This window comes from Corvus kubaryi, unplaced genomic scaffold, assembly GCF_017639235.1.
Source record: "Corvus kubaryi isolate FWS band 111438036 unplaced genomic scaffold, C.kubaryi_AGA036_p1.0 138, whole genome shotgun sequence".
NCBI classification, from domain to species: Eukaryota; Metazoa; Chordata; class Aves; order Passeriformes; family Corvidae; genus Corvus; species Corvus kubaryi.
Window position 1 is genome coordinate 2422183 of NW_024580672.1, and position 19202 is coordinate 2441384.

Here is a 19202-nt window from a genome sequence, read left to right on the forward strand (position 1 = left end):
TATCTGTATCTTTCACTGACATAGATTAAAATCTTTACAAATTTCACATTAAAAAAAAGAAGAAAACTCGCAGAAGCATCAAGCCAGCAATCTTGTAACAACAAAGCCTATCCTTCTTGTGGATTAGTAAACACTCACTCACATCTGACCAAGTAGTTCTTCCTCCAACTCTCAGTGCTCAGCCTCCCCTATCAATCCAGGGATACCTTTTCTCTGAAACAATTACACTTGAGGAGTTTTGAATTTCTGGTTCAGACTAATCCTTTTAACTACAGAAGCACCTTTCAAGCTTCCATTTGACACAAGTCCATCGTTCATCATTTGCTGGTGCATATGCTTTTTGCTGACAGAGCTCCATTACTAGAAAAAGCTCAGTAAGTAAAGCTGATTTGAAACAACTATATATTATAGATAGCCTACATGAGACATGCTGATTTTGAGTCCAGAAAATCACCACATAAAAAAGGAAGGGGGGAGGGGTGGCTGAAAAGAACTACTTAATTATTAATATACTTTCACTTCTTACCAACTGCTGCAATGTGATTTATTAGTGTTAATTTGCAATTTACTCGGGGCATGGGAAGAGAAATTTAACTCTATATAGTAAGTACATAACATGCTTTGGAAGTCTTGGACCAGAAATGGTTTTTTTCTTTGATTAATAATAAAACAATGCACCAATGCTATACAGATCCCTACCAACTTTAGCATGTTGTGATCATCAAGCTGGATGGAAATCAATATGCTGAACCATAAATTCTGCAGCACAAGCAAGAACATATTTGACTCTATTTCTTGACCAGTGACATAATTCAGGTAACATTAACAAGGCATTTCTGTTGTATATTTGGCAACAGTAAGTGATTTACCAACGTGCATTAAGGTTCAGCATTTGGTGTGGTTTAGTATTTCAGCCTCTATTTTACCAATGCAAGTATAGGGCAAAGAGGGGTTAAGTAATGAACTCAACGTTCACATTTTCTTATTCACCACTTTGGCTAATAAACCTTATGGCTACTGTGGGTGGGTATAAGAAGATTTCACCAGTTTGTCTGTGCTCACTCAACCATCAGATTTTTTTTTTTTTTTTTTTTTTGAGAGACAGTCAAACCATAAGAAAAAAATAAAATACAAAAATAGGGAGTATGGTAACAAGAGCTGGCAGAAAAGTAAAGGGTGTAACAATGAAGTACAATTAGCCTTCATGAAGTTCCTTTTAGGCGTTATGAAAAAAAAGCACTTCCATGGAACCAAGAGGGTACTGAATGTCAACTAACAGTTATATCCCTGCTTTTTGAAGTGCCTTGCTTTGGAAAGGGATGAAGACTCACCTCCCCTAACATTCAGAAATATTAGGCCAGTTTTTGGGGGGAAGAGTGAGAGAGAAAAGAAAGAGGAAAAAAGCAGCTGAGATAATAACAGATTTTAGGATCTATCTTTAAAGTATAGCCAGATAAGGCCTTTTCCAGCAACCAGTATTCTTTTCACTGACTGGAATGAATGAAGTAGTTAAAAATGGCAACAGAGATGCAGTTTGTTGTATTCTTGAACAGGAATTAAGTTCTATGCTTCAGTTTGAGAGAATGGGACTTGTAAGTCCTACCTAGATTACAAATTTTTGTACGTTATGAGAAAATTTTTTCCTTTCAGTTTGTAAGCACAGTACAAAGAGCAACACATGGAAGTAACATCACTGGGATAAAAATTGGTTATCTTGATAGTCCATGACTTCTTAGGCATTTGACTTCTTTGTTCCAACAGATTTGTGACACCAGTTACTTTAATCAATAGGAAGTATTCAAGCTGCTTATGATGAGTTCCTTATGTAGACATGGTGAATACTTCTCCGAGAAGACTGCATAGGAAGCCAAGACTGGAGCCTGGTGTGCTCTTTGCCCTCTTCAGCCTAGATGTTAAAGAAGCTACCTCAGAGTCCTTCACATGTCATACAAGCAGCATAAACATGCCTGAGGCATCTCAGTTTGCAAAAAAAACCAGGGCAAATTTCTCTGATTTTACAGTACACTTAATACAGCACAATAGCAAAGCTGGAACATTCTTGAATACCTTAAGGAAATTCACATTTATGCATACAAAAACAATCTCCAAATTCAGGACAAGAAATTTGTCTCATTACCTTCTTACCCCCCATACTGGAACTCCTGGTAACCATGCTCAATTTCAGAGTATTAAGAGTATTTCAGAGTATTAAGAGTCCTGTTCCATGCATTTTTTTCCCTGATATCACCTAAGGAAATGAAGAGACAGGGAAAGCGCAACGTGCACTTTACTGATGCACTTTTTAATAGCTAATGTGATAACTTAACTGAAACAACCTAATTATCTTCAATTGTGAGGAAATATAATCCCCTTCTCCTCTATTCCCCCTACCAAACCACAAACACAATCTTTCTGTTTAAAGAGAAAAGCTGGTACACTGACACATGGAAAATAGTGTCTACTGATTTACAGGTATCTCATTTAGAATTATTCAAATTTTTTAGTATATTTTAATGAGAGGCAGAAAGCATATAAGCTGCAGATGGGAAAAAAAAAATCAACAGGAGTGGACAGAAACAAAAATCTAAATAGAACTCAGATGATCAGACTAGAACAGGAACAAGCAGCAACATTTCTGAAGCAATTAGAAGGGAAAACAACCCCCTTCAGCAGGGACAACACCAGTGTTTTCCAAAGCCACAGTGATTGCCCAATTATCCCTCCCTTCTCCTCTGTTTGACCATCAATTTCAGACTAGTACAGGAAAACTAGGTTAACATGATCTGAGAAAGCTTAAGAAGACTTTTAAATGCTCGCTTTTATAAACCTTTATTTTAGTGAATGTGAAATATAAGCAAAATAGCTGCTACTAAAGTTCATTCTATATCCAAAGATACAGTAAATGCTTAAGAGTTTAAAATCTCTTTTGATTGTTACTATAATATTTATATTCTTTTCATGGATCTAGAACACAAGCACTTAAAATCTTACCTTCAGTGTTATTCTAATTACATATTCCATATATAGGCTGGATATTAAGTTGTACAGTAGAATAATTATATTAGTTTCTAAAGAGTTTATCGTACTTAAATAGTTTATAAAATATCAAGGTTCCATCAAGGGTGTGTCTTAGTACTTACTGGGAAACATAATGAAGAAAAACAACATAGAAAGTCAACCCAGATAAGTTTTAAAAAGTACCATAGCAATCAATAAAAGAAAAGCAGTGTTTCCTCACTACTGCTTCTGTGCTCTTAGAACTTTGAATGAGCTATACCTTATAGCACCTGTTCAACTCTCTGATCTTCACATTCTCTTAAAAAAAAAACCTCTTCAGCAAGCTACTGACTACCTACATAATTATTTACCTTCAGAAGAATGTGTTCATCTGTAAAACCTATAAAAACTATACACTATTTCAGAAAATACACCTATTTCCAGAAACTAAGTTTTCAAAACTTCTTTGTGTGCACATTGGATGTCATGTTTTGCTAAGAAAACAGTTCTCCTCACTGAACAATCCTTCAAGTTACACAAAAAATGTCTACCCCACACATCTTTGCCAAAATTGAACTCTGAAGTTCTAAATTAACGCAAAATATTGATCCTTTATTAAAGCAAACAAGCTTTAGAACTCGAAGAGACAATCTAGGGTTGATCCATCCTGCATTTCAACTCCCATACCTAGTAAAATGGGAGAGTGAAGTACAACACACTTGCATCTGACAAGGATTGGACCTAAACCTATAGCATGTTGATTTAACACAGCCATCAAAATCCTTGCTTAAACAAAGGTTCCATCTGTTGCCATGCATTTTAGGTTAATTTAAAAAATGAAATTATTACAGGCCCCATTTAGCTACAGACTGAGAATGTGCATACTCTTCAGAAGATTACTCACAGCATGGTCAGGAGTAATGCATATAAAATGGCTACTGGCAGTGTTACTCATTTTTTATTTACTACACAAATAGAGCAGACTAAAAATGAACATAAGGTCCTGCAGGGCAAACTCTGTGTTCTGTAGATATAAAAACATTGCTCATTAAGAAAAGAAATCAGATACAGTGGCTACATTAGAGAACAGTTAAGTGTGTAAAGAATGGAAACATACATCAAAATACAACAATTTTGTATTTTCTAGGAAAAACCAACAGTGATACTGATGTTATGAGTCTCCTATTTTTCATTTAGTAGGTCTCAAAACTAAATTATTAACAGTGGACCACTCTACATCAGTCAAAAAGACTGAACACGAGACCTTTTGCCTGAGGTTAGACTCTGAGACACTCCAATCAGCACATTTAAACTCTTAAATATGATGTTGCCTTCAGTATTTTTTCTATCTAGCTTCAAGAGCAATTTATGAGCTTATGAGAGACAGATGCCCACAGAGAAAAAATTGACCTGTCTTTTTCACAGGACGTGCAAACTTCAAGAACCTTGAACCTTTCTAATCCATCAACAAAATACTTGTCTTCAGTTGCCAGATGGGTATTTGTAAAATAAAAATAAAAGCCACACACAATATTGAGACTAACAGCTCAACAATGCAACAGAATTCCATCAGAATACCTTTATGAATCAGAATACTATATGTCCATATAGCTGTATGTGTACATGCACGCAAGCAGCAGAGAGAGAACACCTGTAACAGAAACAGCATCAGCATAACAATGAAACCTCTCCAATGGCGAGTTCACCCAGTTTGTTACAATAATAAAGTAGCACAGGTAGGATAAGCAATTAAAAATATTTTAAAAAAGAAATAATGCTTGCTTCGAAGAAGACATCAGAGACTACAATGCAAAAGACTTTCGTCACAGTCAACTTTTTGTACTGGCTGCTTACTTGCTAATTTAAATGTTTTTCTTGTGAATTACATTGTTCATTACGAAGATACAGAGTGTCTAGTTTAACTCTTGTCAGAACAGCTAGAAATGTGGAAGTCAGAGTTAAAGCTTTACTTTCTAAATAGTAACAATGCTAAAATACATTTGCACATTTCAAAAGGTAACAGCCTACTTTTATTACAAACTCTACATATTGATAAATCCCAGCTCCAGTCAGAGGTCAGCAAGGCATGTTTGATTGGCTTCTACATACTTCATCTGTCTCAATGTGTACCCAAGAACTGAGGTGTGTACACATCTACAAAGTAACAGCGATCCACCAGACTTCAACACTTTTTACCTAGGAGAAAGCAATCCCTGATGCAGTATGTACTCTAAGCATCACAGCTCTCTATCTGATGAAGAGGTTGTCAGGACTGGAGGGAAGTTTATACGCTTAAATTATCGCAACTGCAATAGTATTATCATATCTTTTAATCCTTAATGCTAGACTGTTCACAAAATATCAAATGCTTTTTACAGGGAGTTGCTCTCTTTCGCTCTCGTGTAGTTTCCTCTACAGCACGTTACCCAAGAACATTTCAACCCCAAATATCTACTTCTTGCTGTCAAATTACAGGGAGGAATATACCTTGAGTGCTTGCAGTTATAACACTTATTTAAGAAGCAAAATAAGTGAAGAAGACAGGATCACACTGAGTTACACCTTTGTAGTATAAACAGCAGTATCCTAAGTCCCAAAATACTCACGGGGGTGTAACATCATAAATATGTGCTTATGAAAAGACTACCACAGTTTATCATATGACAATCATTATGCCTTTTCTAGTTTAATACAAGTTACATTCACATCCAAAGATAATTGAAAAGCTTAAAATCTAAATTTTACCAGACTGGAAGGCTGAGATGGTTCAAATCAGCACCATTTGTTGATTGCTGCTAACTAAGATTTTAATCTTGTTTGAAAATCTTTTGGTTTAAAGTAAAGAGGTGTAAGATATTTCTTTAAACTGAAGTGAGCTCCCCTCTGAACCAACAGCAATTTGGCAAGGAAGATGAGCTGGCACATCAGAACACTCTATTAGTTCATGAAGACCAAGAGCTTCTCTGTAAAAATATGCAAGGGCCTAATGCACTTTGACAAATGACAACGGTTATTAAAGGACAGCTTGTGGGAGTATAATTGCTTTGTGACTTTATCACTATTAACAGAAAGAACATCGGTAGAGAGTTAACAGCATGAAACATGAGTACAGGAATCCACCAAGACCTTGACTCAGCAAAGCACATGAGGACATTAATTCCACTCCTGTATTACAAAACAATTAAGAACATGGTTAAGTGCATGCTATATGACTGTCATTTAACTGGAGAAAAAAACAGTCATCTTTTCAGGGGCCACGACAGTCTACATCACAGTATACATAGATATATATACTATATAGATAGGTAGTACTGCTATGCTAGTATATGATTTCTATAGATAATGAAAGAATCCTTAACAACTTTGCTGTAGTCTTCATACAGATTATGTTGAATAACTTACAAGATGACTGTGAGTTTGCAAGGACTCCATCTTCACAGCTCTGCCCAGAACATTCAGGGTCTCCTTCCCCTGCCCCAAAAAACCCCAACATTTTCTGCATGCATCAGTTTCTCCATGTTTCTCAAAAATACTTACCAAAGCTGAGGTGTAAATCAGTTTATATTACAGGAGTTTAATGGTTTCAAAATAGAAGGAGGAATACCAGCGAGAAATCTGACAAGGTTTAAAGGAAACTGAGGAAAGGTTGAGGCCTAGCATATATTAAATAAAAATCAATCACGATGACTTTTCAAGAATTACAACATAAGATACAGTATACCACTGCTCAAAGTAAGGGGAAATGAGGGATAGGACTCCAAATCACATAGCAGCATTCACTTTGTACAGAAATAAGATACATTAACTCTTAGCTCCCTGCAAAGCACTGACTCCTGGCAGAGGCAGGACAAGAGATTCAATGCATTGCACTGAACAAGCTCAGAATTCACCGTGAGCCAGAAGCCCCTGCCTTGCTCGTGGGCAACACTTCCACAGACCAGTGAGGCTCCAGATTTTGCTTTTGTGGGGATAGCTGAACCTTCCGCTTCCTATGTTTTTACAGTGGCAAAACACTTCATACAAACTCATTGGAAGCATCTTGCCTGATACAACACAGAACTCCCAAGTTTCACACTATCTTCTGAAAAAGCTGTGTGCCACTGCAAACCTTGCCCCTCCTCCACACAACAGCATTAGCTGAAAAGGAAAATGCACACACAGTATATTCAGAAGGGTAGGTAAGAGAAAAAAATGTTTAAATATTTACTTTATATCAAAGGTCCAATCTACACAACAAGGAAACAAAAATTCACAAAACAAGGGATAGGTCATTTGGAATTCATCACAGTCAGCTTTGTACTGTTTGCACAATGGTTGTACCATTGGTTTGAGGGGTTTTTAGCACAGACGTGTTGTATAAACAGCTATTTTTAGCTATGCTATTTTTCTTTTAGTAAAAAAGGATGCATTGGGTCCTCAGACACTAGGCAGAGTGCAGTTGGCTAACTATTATTCACTATGGAAGGATCAAGCATCATTTATTAAGTGCCAATTTAGAGATCGCCACAATTGGTTCTGTGTATTTTGTATTTCCTTGGAGTTAACAATTACAACAAATTGAAAGAACTTAATTAAACAGTCATAGAAGTCCGTATTTTACCTAACTTCAAAGGAAAAGGTTTTACAAGGTTTACATCCCTCTCTCTGGAGTCATTTGTATACCCAGCAGCCAAGAGATGCTTGGTGTCCCAGCTCCCCCAGTGTCTCAGCCAAGATATTGGTATTTGGACTGATCAGTTTGCTGAAGTGACAGTCTAAGACTTACACTAAGCCATCACATCTTTCCAGCCACTCACATAACTAACTCACCTCCTTTTCATCCTTACTGCCTAGAATTATCTGTAAAACTAGTGTGATCTACCTAACTTTCCCAGATAGGTTTCTTTTTAACTGATTCAATGTTGGGAGTATTGTCAATATTTTATTCACCTGCTTTCTTCTCTGCTGCTCCAGATAATATCATCTCAACAAATACTGTGACTGGTCACATCCAGAGTGTTCAATAGTCAAAGCTCAGTTTAACTAAGTCAGATATCTACAAATGGAATACTGTTTGAAAACAACCCAACTTCTTAGTAAACCCAACCCAACTTAGTAGATGCTGCTCCTACAGTTTCTCAGCAAAGGAAACTTATTACCTCTAAATGGAATTTGCAATGAAATGTTGTGGGAGCCAGAAAAATCAGTATCTGCTATAGCTGGGTATGGCCTCTAGTGTCACAGCAGAGATTATTCTTGCATTACATCAACCCACATGAAGCAGCTATGTTTAAGGACTGAAGACAATTTAACAACCATTTGTAAGCTAGCATCAACATAAGGTCCCAGAAGACAGACATAGTAGAAAAGGAAAAGCAGGGGTGGGGCCATGGTGGTAGAAAAAAGAAGAATCCGAACCAATACTCCTTCAAAAACGATTCACTGATTGTTTATTTCAACACCATAAAAAACAATCTTTCACAAAACAGATTTGCTTGGGTAATACATGATGTCACCATAAATCTTATTTTCATCTTCTATCACAGCCAGCAGTTTTCTTGGACTTCTCTGAAGGAGGGGAGGAAGAAAAAAAATTTTAAATAACAATAATTAAAAAAAAATAGAAGAGCCAAAACCATCTTCCAACTTTGGCAGAAAAGGGTCTTTTTGTTCCTAAGACATTTGTCTTCACATAACCCACCACCACCCTTCTGTAGGAGTCATGCAATGAGAAAGCATCACAAAGGGTTATCAAAATGCAAAGACAGTATCAGTATCAACTTTCTACTCTTTCCAAACAAGAACTTCCTTCGTTATAATCTTATTTCCTATTCAGTGAGGTAAACTGTTCATATTTAAAACAAGAATTAATGTCATCTATGCCAGGAGACCATTCAATAGAAAGACAGCACTGTGTGACAGAAGTCATAAACTGAAAGGAAGCCACATGTTAATAACAAAGACAAGCATACAACTTCCTCTACTTTTGCCCCTTCTTTTTGGCTTTTATTAGACTGTGTACTGCTTTTTGCTTCTTCTTAGTCAACGAATTATAATTTGTCCACAAAATATAAATTTGCTTTTATTCTGATTACAATTCTCCACAATGACCTCTGATTATTACACAGAAATCGCTTTAAAGGACTATGATGGTTGATGAAGCTTTCATGAGAAACAACAAGAAAATAGAAAAAAGCTCTTAACATAAGGCTTAAGTTTAATACACTTCAAGACTTTTATTTCTGATGGGGCTTATGAATTATAGTAAACACCACAGCATTTACCTTTGTCCTCTACAGATATATAAAACATACTCTGTCTGCTCATGCAATATCATTCCTGAGCCTCCTAGTTTAAAGTTCATGACCATAACATGCTCTTTTATTATATTAGGCCTATCAGCTTTAACAAGGAGAGAATAGCAACATGCTAATTTTCCCTCTCTAGTTTTCAAGTATGACTCTTCTGACATCGCAAACAGACAGCAGATGCACCATCTACAACAGACATGCAATAAAGAATAATACATATTTGTGAAGAAGTTCCACCCTGAGGTACTGAAAGCAGTAACTGTCCCATTGACTTAAAGAAAAGGCCAAAGTACAGTTATGTGCTGTAGAAACATATGGTTGGTAGGCACTACATTATCATGTGAGATAAGATACCTGGAAGCAGAGGAAACATTTTTGCAGTCACACAGAATAGAAGAATTTGTAGAAATAAAGCGGAAACCAACACAACTGTCCATCACTGGGTCATCCAAGGTAGCAGTCAGGCAGCACAGGAGTGATTTGAGAAGAACTGAGTACAGAGCAATCAGAAAGGTTAGCAAAGTAGAGCAGCACAGAAGTCCCCTGTATGTGCAAACTAATATACTATTCATTAACACATATCAAACCTAACAACTGAAATACCCACCCTGCACACTCCCAGTATCACAGCAGTCTGGTAGGAGCAACAAAGCCTGTTAGAACTGATGGCACAGGACAGAATCTACAAATCAGAAGATCTCAAACTACTAAAGAAATATACAACAGAGCAAAACCAGTTCTGCAAGCTATTCAAAACTTAAGACTGTTCTTAGTTTATGATTGAAATTCCTATGTTGAAATTTCTCAGGCCTTTCAGGTTTCATTTTTCAAATATCCAAGGAAAAATAAAAACAACATTAGGCTCACATTGAGTGGATCCTCCATTAAGAAAAACATCTCTATTAAAGGAAGATAAATATAGATTATGTATAGGCTAGATGTAATAAAATTACATAGGCATTTTTTGTGACTTGTGATCAGTTATGAGTTTTAGGCTTAAACTGGACAAGCTTAAATCAGGATAGTAAACATTGATCCTTTCCATGGTAACTTTGATAACATCATGAAGCCACCAGGTAGACCCCTTGCAACTACTGGATGCATCCATGCTTGGCTTGGAGAATTTCTAAGGAATCATAGACAATTTCCACACCAAAACTAAAACAAAATCCCCAGAAAATAAGCATCAGAGGAAACTATTCCTGAAACTTACCATCCAAGACACTTCTAGAAATTCTGAAAGTGACAGATCATCAGTAGGACTGTACATCCTTGCACATTTCACCAGAAGGTCTACATACAACTTTACTGAAATTCCATCTTCAAGATTTGTTTCCTCTCCCAGTAGGAATGTTTCCAACACCCAATTTGAAAGCTTCTGCTATTGTATCTTGTATTACAGAGGTAACATGCTCAGGGTTTTTTTAATAATAATTTTAGTTTAAAACAACCTTGAGATTGTTATTCTCAAGTCATCTAAAGGATGTCTGGAAGCATTAGGCAGGAAAAGAACCTGCTAACCACTACTAAAAATACTACTGAAAAATATACTCCCAGAAATGAGAAACCACAACAAAGCAAAATTAGTATAGGCAGGCTGGGATTTTGATATAAAGGAGGAGATTTATTCTTACAAAATTCCCCAAGTTTGCTTATGCAGCTATCAAGATGTGGACAATAAACTTACTCAAAGTAGCCTATGTATAGTTGGAGACTACTTTATTTCTTCTATTAGTTGCATGCAGATGTGGATGTAACTTTGAAAGCTTGCAATATTTTCACAAAAACAGGGAGACACAAACCAAAAGCTGTGATGATTAGTACTCCTGAGTACTACCAAACAAATTACTTCAACAGTTACTATTTCAATAGTTAGAAGGCAAGTTCAGAGTTGCAAACATCAGCATATAAATTTAATACATGCTATACATATTAAATATGTATAAGGAAGATGGATATGGAAGGAGTACAAGATCAGAAGACAGAAAACTGTTTTGCAGCACTCCAACAAAGTATTGCAGTACTTGGAAAAGGAAATTTTGTTTTTAAATAATCCCCTTCAATAGTCCTAAAATAATAGCACATAAAATGTTTACAAAGTAAGCAAAGCAGAACTCAGTAATTTGGATTTAAACATTAATCTCTGCTAATATAACAAAAGAAATGGTGTATAATCAGATTCCACCTGAAATATCAACCAGGCATTCTACATAAAAATAGTGACTATAGGTAATTTATTATTAAAATAGCTTTAGGAGCACTCAAGTGACCAAGGATTTTCAATGAAAAATTAAAGCCAAACAATAGGCATAAAGCTTAAAATGCTATTTACACACTGATTGTATGGGGGGAAAAAAAGGGTGAATTACAGATCTCAGAGCAGTGTTTCATTAAACTAATTGTAGTCTCAGACTACTTTCTTCTTCTCTGATGAAATATAATCTGAAGAAGAAAAAGAAACTCAAACTAGCACAACTGAAGTTTTTATGGGTCACATGGGATGTCTGCTGCCATGCACCAGATGCGAGTAGGAAAAAGAAAGTGGTCAACATATGATATTAAAAACCAGTGCAGTTTCAAATATTTTAAACATGATGTCAAGTGCATTCAACAGGTCTACAAATGCACTACATTAGCCTAAATTTAGTAGGTGATAATTGAAATCAGAGATCCAGTCATTACCGCTGACATGTTTCTAAATACTACCCAATAAATTTTTGTCTGTTTCAGATTCTGCATGACAGCTGGCAGTCGGGAGGGGAATCACCCAGAGGGTATGAGAGCACACATGTACATTTCTGTAGTCAAATTCCTGCATCTTCCCTTTCTAGAGTTAATTGAACAGTGATAATACTGTCATACAAACACATGCTCCCAAAGCAGAATTCCACAAGCTGAATGTTTTCTCCAGTCTCTTCACGGCATCTTGCTGCAAGCACTGGGTATGAAACAGGACAGTAAATTAATTAACTCCAACTGTATGTCCTGTGTATGAATTCTCATGAAGAAATTCATTCAGTTCTCTTAGAGAGACCAGATCTGGTACTACTACTTATCCTTACTGACCATCTCTTAATTTTTAGTTAGAAAAGGAAGGATGTCCATCAACAGTAGAAGACACAGTCTTAGCCCACCTCTTTTTTGCTGTTATCTTTGTTATTTTTATAATTATATACCGTTCAACCAAAAGGAAACAAAAATTTCTTCTAAGTCTATAATGTATCCTTTCTTTTTAGCCCCTGCTGCATCATCACCTTATGATACTTTCACTATCAGATAATACAAAATGCAGCTAAGTAACACATGAGAATAACCTATCTCTAGGATCATTTCAGATCTGGTAAGTGGACAGGTGTCAGCCATTACTTCTTCCCCCACGCAGAGGTGGTTTATGCAAGTTGGTGTGAAGAGCTGATAATTATGTTTGGCATGTATAGTTAATCAACAAGGCCTCCTCACAACTCAGTTTTGCCATCTGTAAAATGGAGGCAGTGTTGTCTTTCTACTTCTCAAAGGAAGCTGAACTTCAAAGCACGTGATGAAAAACTGCCTGAGAAGACACACCTGGCACTTCAGATACCAACAGCATGGCTTTTGACTGGAAATTTAAACACCTACTTAGAACCAGTAGTGAAGGCTGGAAATGAAAAAACAAAGCTTTCACTAAAAACTTACAGGTATCCAAGGCTCACAAACCTTTGTATACAAGCAGCAAACACTTCTTAGTTTTCATGGATTATAATATTTTAAAATACTACCTAGCAAAATAAATTCCAAAGAAGTTTGAAATGACTAGCTTTTTAAATTAAAAAATAAAGTAGGCCTTCAAGAGAAAAAACACCTTCTCTCTTAGTATTCATTCTATAGGAAATCTACTTACAGAGCAGCAATATTTCTTAAAAGAAGCTGCACACTACTCATTCTTAGCTTTTTAGACCCTAAGACGCAGAAGACTCATAAAATTACTAGCACCTATTAGAAGTATTTAACTCTGTTACTGGTCTCAATAATTAAAACTAATTTTACAACTGACATTAACCATGGACTGAAGTAAGAGAGCCAGGAGATACTTTGAGATAAACAGAGTAGTCACAGATAAAAAAAATTTGAGAACCCCACATTAGATGGTGGGAAGGGGAAAAAGAGCATCAGTTTGATATTTTTTTCTGCTACTCAATTAGTTGCTAGAAGAAAGTTTAAAAAAAAAAAAAAAGAAAACTAACAAAGAAATCCTACAAAGTTATGAATGACAATTCTACCTATATTAAGTAGTATCAGAATTCAGAACATCTAAGATTTGCTATATTGACAGCTCTATTTCAAATGCAAAACCCAAGTAACTTTAAGACTTTTAATAAATTGTTGTTCAGAGACATCCCTCTTGAAACATCAACTCAGTCAGCCTCACTACAGATCTAGAGTTAGTCCCTCACCAGATTGTGAAATGCCTGAAGTTCAGACAAGGTCATTTAGCAACCAAGTGACAGATCATTTGGGAAGGAGGGGGTTACACAGTGAGTGTCCTGTACAGCACAGAGTTGGTTGTAAGGGCTGCTGAAGATAAAAGTGCCAATCTACCTTTCTTAGGACTTTTGTTATAAAGTAAAAAGCAAAAAGGCAGCCTCTTATGACATTTTAATTCTATTCCCCCTTTCTACCACCTCCATTAAAACATTTTCCTCCTCTCTTTTGTGCTATCCAATATTAAAAATCATTTATTGCAATAAAGGGATTTAGTGATTTGGGAGTAACTTTTGTATACTGTACACCCCCTAGACACCCTGAAACTATGTTAATAATTTTCTTCCTATTAATTGTCTCATCAACTCACAGCTGGCTATGCTTTTTATTTCATTATGTTATTCATCAATCTAAAATAGAACTATAACAGAAAAAGAAATTGGAACAGAGCAATTTCAATATTTCAAAACAGATGCAAATCAACACTAGGGATGCTACATAGCATATTTTTATTGAGACAATTCTATACATGTTTGAAAAATGAACTTGTAATAAACTCATATCCTGTGAAGGTATGTTTTCCCTTCCATCTTATGAGCTAATTATGCCAACACAACATAACGTTTTCCTAAATGCCTTATAAACTGACCCAGTTACTCAGAAAGTATTATTTTTAAATTGATGTGATAGATGCAAACTGGAACGTTTGGATTTCAATTCTGGCACCAATTCCCAGATCCCCTTCCCAAGTAATTTAAGGACTTCCTCCCGATAGTTTTTCATATTCTTTTAACTGACATTTTATCTTTATACAGTATCTCAGCAGAATGAACATGCACTAAAACAATGACAGCCCTTCTTTGGCTGTCATCTCTCATTCTGGCAAAGACAGATGTCTTACACTGGCTTATGCCAATAATAGAGCCGACAAAAAACAACAGAGACTACCTGCCTCTGATGTAAAGGCACCAATTCACATTTGTGACACTCATTTGTCAATTAACAGATTTCTTCCATTGTTGACACATGGGACTTAAAAGATGTGGGCTAGAATGTGATGAATTAAAAAAGACAGATGAGTAAGCTATGAGCTGCAAAGTAATACTATAATGTGCTTTAGATAGGAATATCAACTGACACCCCTGACAGGCCATACAAGGTTTTATTTCATTTTGCTCTGTATCTAGGCTTCATACTTTGTCTTCTTTGTTCTCTTTTCATCAAGCTCCTAACATCTCATTCTGACAGCCAGAGACATTTAAGGCACTTTCGTTTCAAATGCAAGTTAGCATACTTGATTTGTCATTAAAATGCAAAACGATTGCCATTGCAGGTAAATGTAGGTATGCTTAAAAGGTTGTATCTGCAAAGTAAAAGCTGAAAACCGTTTCTGGCTGCTTTGCTTAACTCTTTCCCGAGCCTCAGAGTTTTTACAAGGCAAGTGTTACCATGCTGTAATAGAAGTGTAGCAGCACCTGCAGTTTGATACAGGGTACACTTTAGTATATTTAAATAACATCAAATCTTAAAGTTACAATGTCAAGCACAGAGAGGTACTGTCAAGTTTACACATGGAGCCTTAGCATGACTTACACGTCAATCTGAAAAGAGTCTACCATGTAAAGCTTTCTGGGGTCAAAGCTCTCAACTACCTAGACACCAAGGAGGAAAAGAGGGGGAGATTTGTTTGCTCTTTTTAATACACTAGTTGTGGTTGAGTTAGCTGGAATCACCAGAGAGGGAATTTCAACAGCAATTTGCTTTTTCTTTCAATGCTCACTTAAAGAGACATGAGGGCCTTAAAATAAATAAAGAAATACATACATACATACATACAGTGCTCTGTAGCAAAAGACGAGGACAGATTTAAAAATTTTGCAGAGCAAGAGACCTGCACAGGATGGGCATAAGTAACACTTAGCTTTCTACATAACATGCATAGATGTGAATGCACTCTATAATATGAAGAAGGTTATTTCTAGTCAATGGGATAGATCTGAACATCAAGAATCTCATTTATGTTCACCATACAAAATCTAGTGAAAAGAAATACCTATTATTGTCTACAAGTGGTTTGAAAAGCAGAATTATATAATTTAATTGAGCAAATGTTCTTGACACAGAGGTTAAGTTCATATATTTGATTTTAGGAACTTACAGAGAAACCTTTATCCTAAGTTTGTACCTATCTTTTTTATAGACTTTCTTGGTTTTTTTCACTAGGGGAAAGAGAGTTGTGAATATGGTTTCACTCCATTCACTTGGGCACAGAAGTCTTTTTTCCTAGTTTGGTTTTTCCCCTAAGAACAAGAGTTGTATGGAAATATGCAGTCAGGGAAACATTCAGAAAATTTGATTTAGATTATGACATCATAGTGCATTAAATATAAGGTAGAGAGAACCTGAAACACTTGATGCTTCTGTGTATAGAATGAAGCTTACTGACCATTTTTGATGCTATTCTGCCTACTGCTAAGGTGCATCTGCTACAATATAGGTATTATTTATTCATTCCATGTTATATGATAATAATAGGCTATGCTGTAAATACAAATATCAACTTTACAACGAATAGCTGTCTTGACCGGTTTCTAGTGCTACTTTCTACCCACACTAGTCTTAAACGCTTCCAGGGCACATATGTACCCACAGAGAAAGAAAATACGAAAACAAAAAAAAGTGGAAGATTACCTTAAAGCTGACTTCACCATTTCACTAGGTTTTAAAATACTAGGGCTACAGCAACCAAGACTTTCATATGGTATACTAAAACACACAAAGAAACACATTCACACTTTTAGCACAATACAGACATTTGTTCTCTCTTCCTCCATTGACCAATTACTACGAAGTGAGACAAAATGTACAGTAATGCATTAGTCTCCTTAATTTTAGAAACTTTTCTTCTGCTCAATCATTTAAATTCAGGTGAACCTCTTGTTTCAAACTACCTCTGGTTGCAATGACCAGTGTCTCTAATTCAGTGGCAAAGTAGTGCCCATACTGAACAGGATGAGATAGATTCTCATAAGAGCTATGTCCAAATTTCAAAAGCCCTTTTATTAGTGGTAGTAAGAGACCATGTGGTATGACTTATTTAAAGGAAGCTGAAGAATTAACAGTGAAAGAAACTGAACTGCCCTTTGACATTCCCCACTTAGACTGGCAGACAGTTTACTAATTGTGCACCTGGTAGAACTAGAACCAATACCGCACATGAACAGAGCTAACAGCTGGCTCCCGTTACACGGAACACAAGCAACAAAAGAGAGACCACTGGCAAGAAAGCAAGAACCTCATGTTGCACCTGCACCCAAATCTCTCAGCAGCACCTCCAGCAGCCTTCTACTCATTTAAGGAGCTGGAGGCAGTGGGGAAGAAAAGGTTGCACAGAGTGAAGGAAGAAAGTAAACTGGACATACACAGCCTCTCGCTTAGTTTCCATTGCCTAGAAAACATAGTGCTTGACAATTTTTCCCAAAGCAATTCCAGTATAATCACCTTCACATATGACTTTCTGTGCTATTCCAAAGTACTTCACTGTCCAACATACAGAGCGTATTAAATGCAAGATAATAGGTAGAAGAAAAAAGTGTTCAGATCCTTGAGCAGCTGTGATTTGAGCATTCACACATTGGACTGTCAAATTATCTTAACATAACTATGTTGGAAGCAGAGTTTTACGAATATTCAATATATTGTTAATCCTTGGCCTGTCTAGAACATCTTTTCTTCAGCCTTTAAGTGCTCTAAAATAATCACTATGCTTTATCACTTAAGTAACTAGGTCAACTATGTTCAAGTTTTTCTTATCTCTTCAACTAAAATGTCTTGAGAGTCCTGGGAGTCTAAAATACAGCATCCTCATCCAGTGCTTTTGTGGCCACATGGCCTTGCAGAGTCGTGGCACTTCAGTAAGTTTAGGATCTTACACAAGGTCCAAGAAAGGTCCCACCTTTCAAATGGTTCAAGGAGAATTCTGCTGCATTTCCTCGCACTTTAAGAGATTTTACACTCAAGAGATTGAATGTTTTCTGCAAGCAACCTCTAAGTAGTATGTTCTTTCCTTCAAGGTTACATATCAAAAGGTTGTCAGTGACAAAGTCCTACCACAAGTGCTGAATCAAAGTAGAAAAATACTTGAGCATCACCCCCAAGTTTACATACATTAAAAATGTAATTTATATACCATACTTATATATAAAGAAATTATACATACCTCATAAAGATCCTTATTGATAAGATGTTATTTTGTGTGTGTGTGTGTGTCTCTGTATGTGCATTAAATGCCAGTAAGCTGGCAGCAGTAGCAGCCACCACACAATATGCTTTCTATGAAAAAAATAAACTGGCTTTGTGCACACATCCAAGTATTACTATCTGCTACAGCTCATACAGCAACTGCACAGCAAAAACAGCAGAGACTTAAGCACTTGAAGAGCAGTGTTGGGCCAATCTGCAAGAGCCTATCAATCTCCCTGACTTTTGGACAGATTAAACTATCCCCTAACATTAGACATTTTGCATCTCTTAACTTACGTTCTTTTCAAATGTATTTCTGCCATTGTAGTCTCTCATCATAGCAAGGTTTCCTACAAACATGGGCAATGAGAATGGCCGGATTATAGAAAGAACATTCACCACTTCCATTTATAGACTCAGCAGGAAAATTAAGTTAAAAAGGCAAAATAAAGTATTAATAAAGGAAATAATCTTCCAGCTCTACCAGTGAGCAACTCACTCAGGCAAGCATCATCAAAAGGAAAGACCAGGAGAAGCAAAACAAAAAATATAAACAAAAATTATAAAATGCCACATAATTGCAAGCATCAGTTCATGGGTAAAGCCTGCAACTGAGCTATAACACTGCATTAACCATGACCCTAAAGACACTGTAATTATTGTATAGCATGTCTGGTTTGACACGCTGACTCCAGAGCCTGAGAAAAATACATGGCCCTTTTGCACTTCTATGCTCCTCACTCTTCACGCTTGCACGAGCTAAGGGTTTGGGGACTGTCCTTTTAAACTGAAAAACCATCTCCAGGATAATTTATGTAAAGATGATTTATGTAAAATGCAAGATCTCAAAAATGGCACAAATCATGCAAGACCACATAAAACAAACAAGTGATGCATAAATAGAAGCTCCATAAGGATTTTCCTGCCAAATGCCAAGTAGCTTTTTGCACCATGACCACCAGCAGGTTTGCTGAACACTATAGGACAGAGGCCCACCTTAGTGATTACAATCAGCAAAACTAGTCCAGTTCTTTACATCTGCAACTAGATGCCGAGAATCTTTTATATATTTCATTCAGGTGAGAAGAAGATACCTTTCAACAAAACAAAGAGGAAAAGACAGAGACAACAATTCCAGGGTTAATGCAGGTTCTTCCCTTCAGCCAAGCTCCTTGTCCTCAGATAAAAGTTATTTCTGCAGTCCTTCACTCT

At 36.4% G+C, this 19202-nt stretch overlaps 1 protein-coding gene and 1 long non-coding RNA gene across 4 annotated transcripts in view; both read right to left on the minus strand.

Annotated features, from left to right (window-relative positions):
• The window catches only part of LRMDA (leucine rich melanocyte differentiation associated), a 614425-nt gene that overhangs the window by 582048 nt on the left and 13175 nt on the right, over positions 1–19202 (minus strand). The gene's annotated exons all lie outside the window — the stretch shown is intronic.
• On the minus strand, positions 8410–18980 carry LOC121659920. Its single transcript, XR_006014504.1, has 2 exons — positions 9642–18980; positions 8410–8544 (listed from the first exon to the last, which is right to left on the minus strand). It is a non-coding gene; the product is annotated as an uncharacterized LOC121659920 (long non-coding RNA).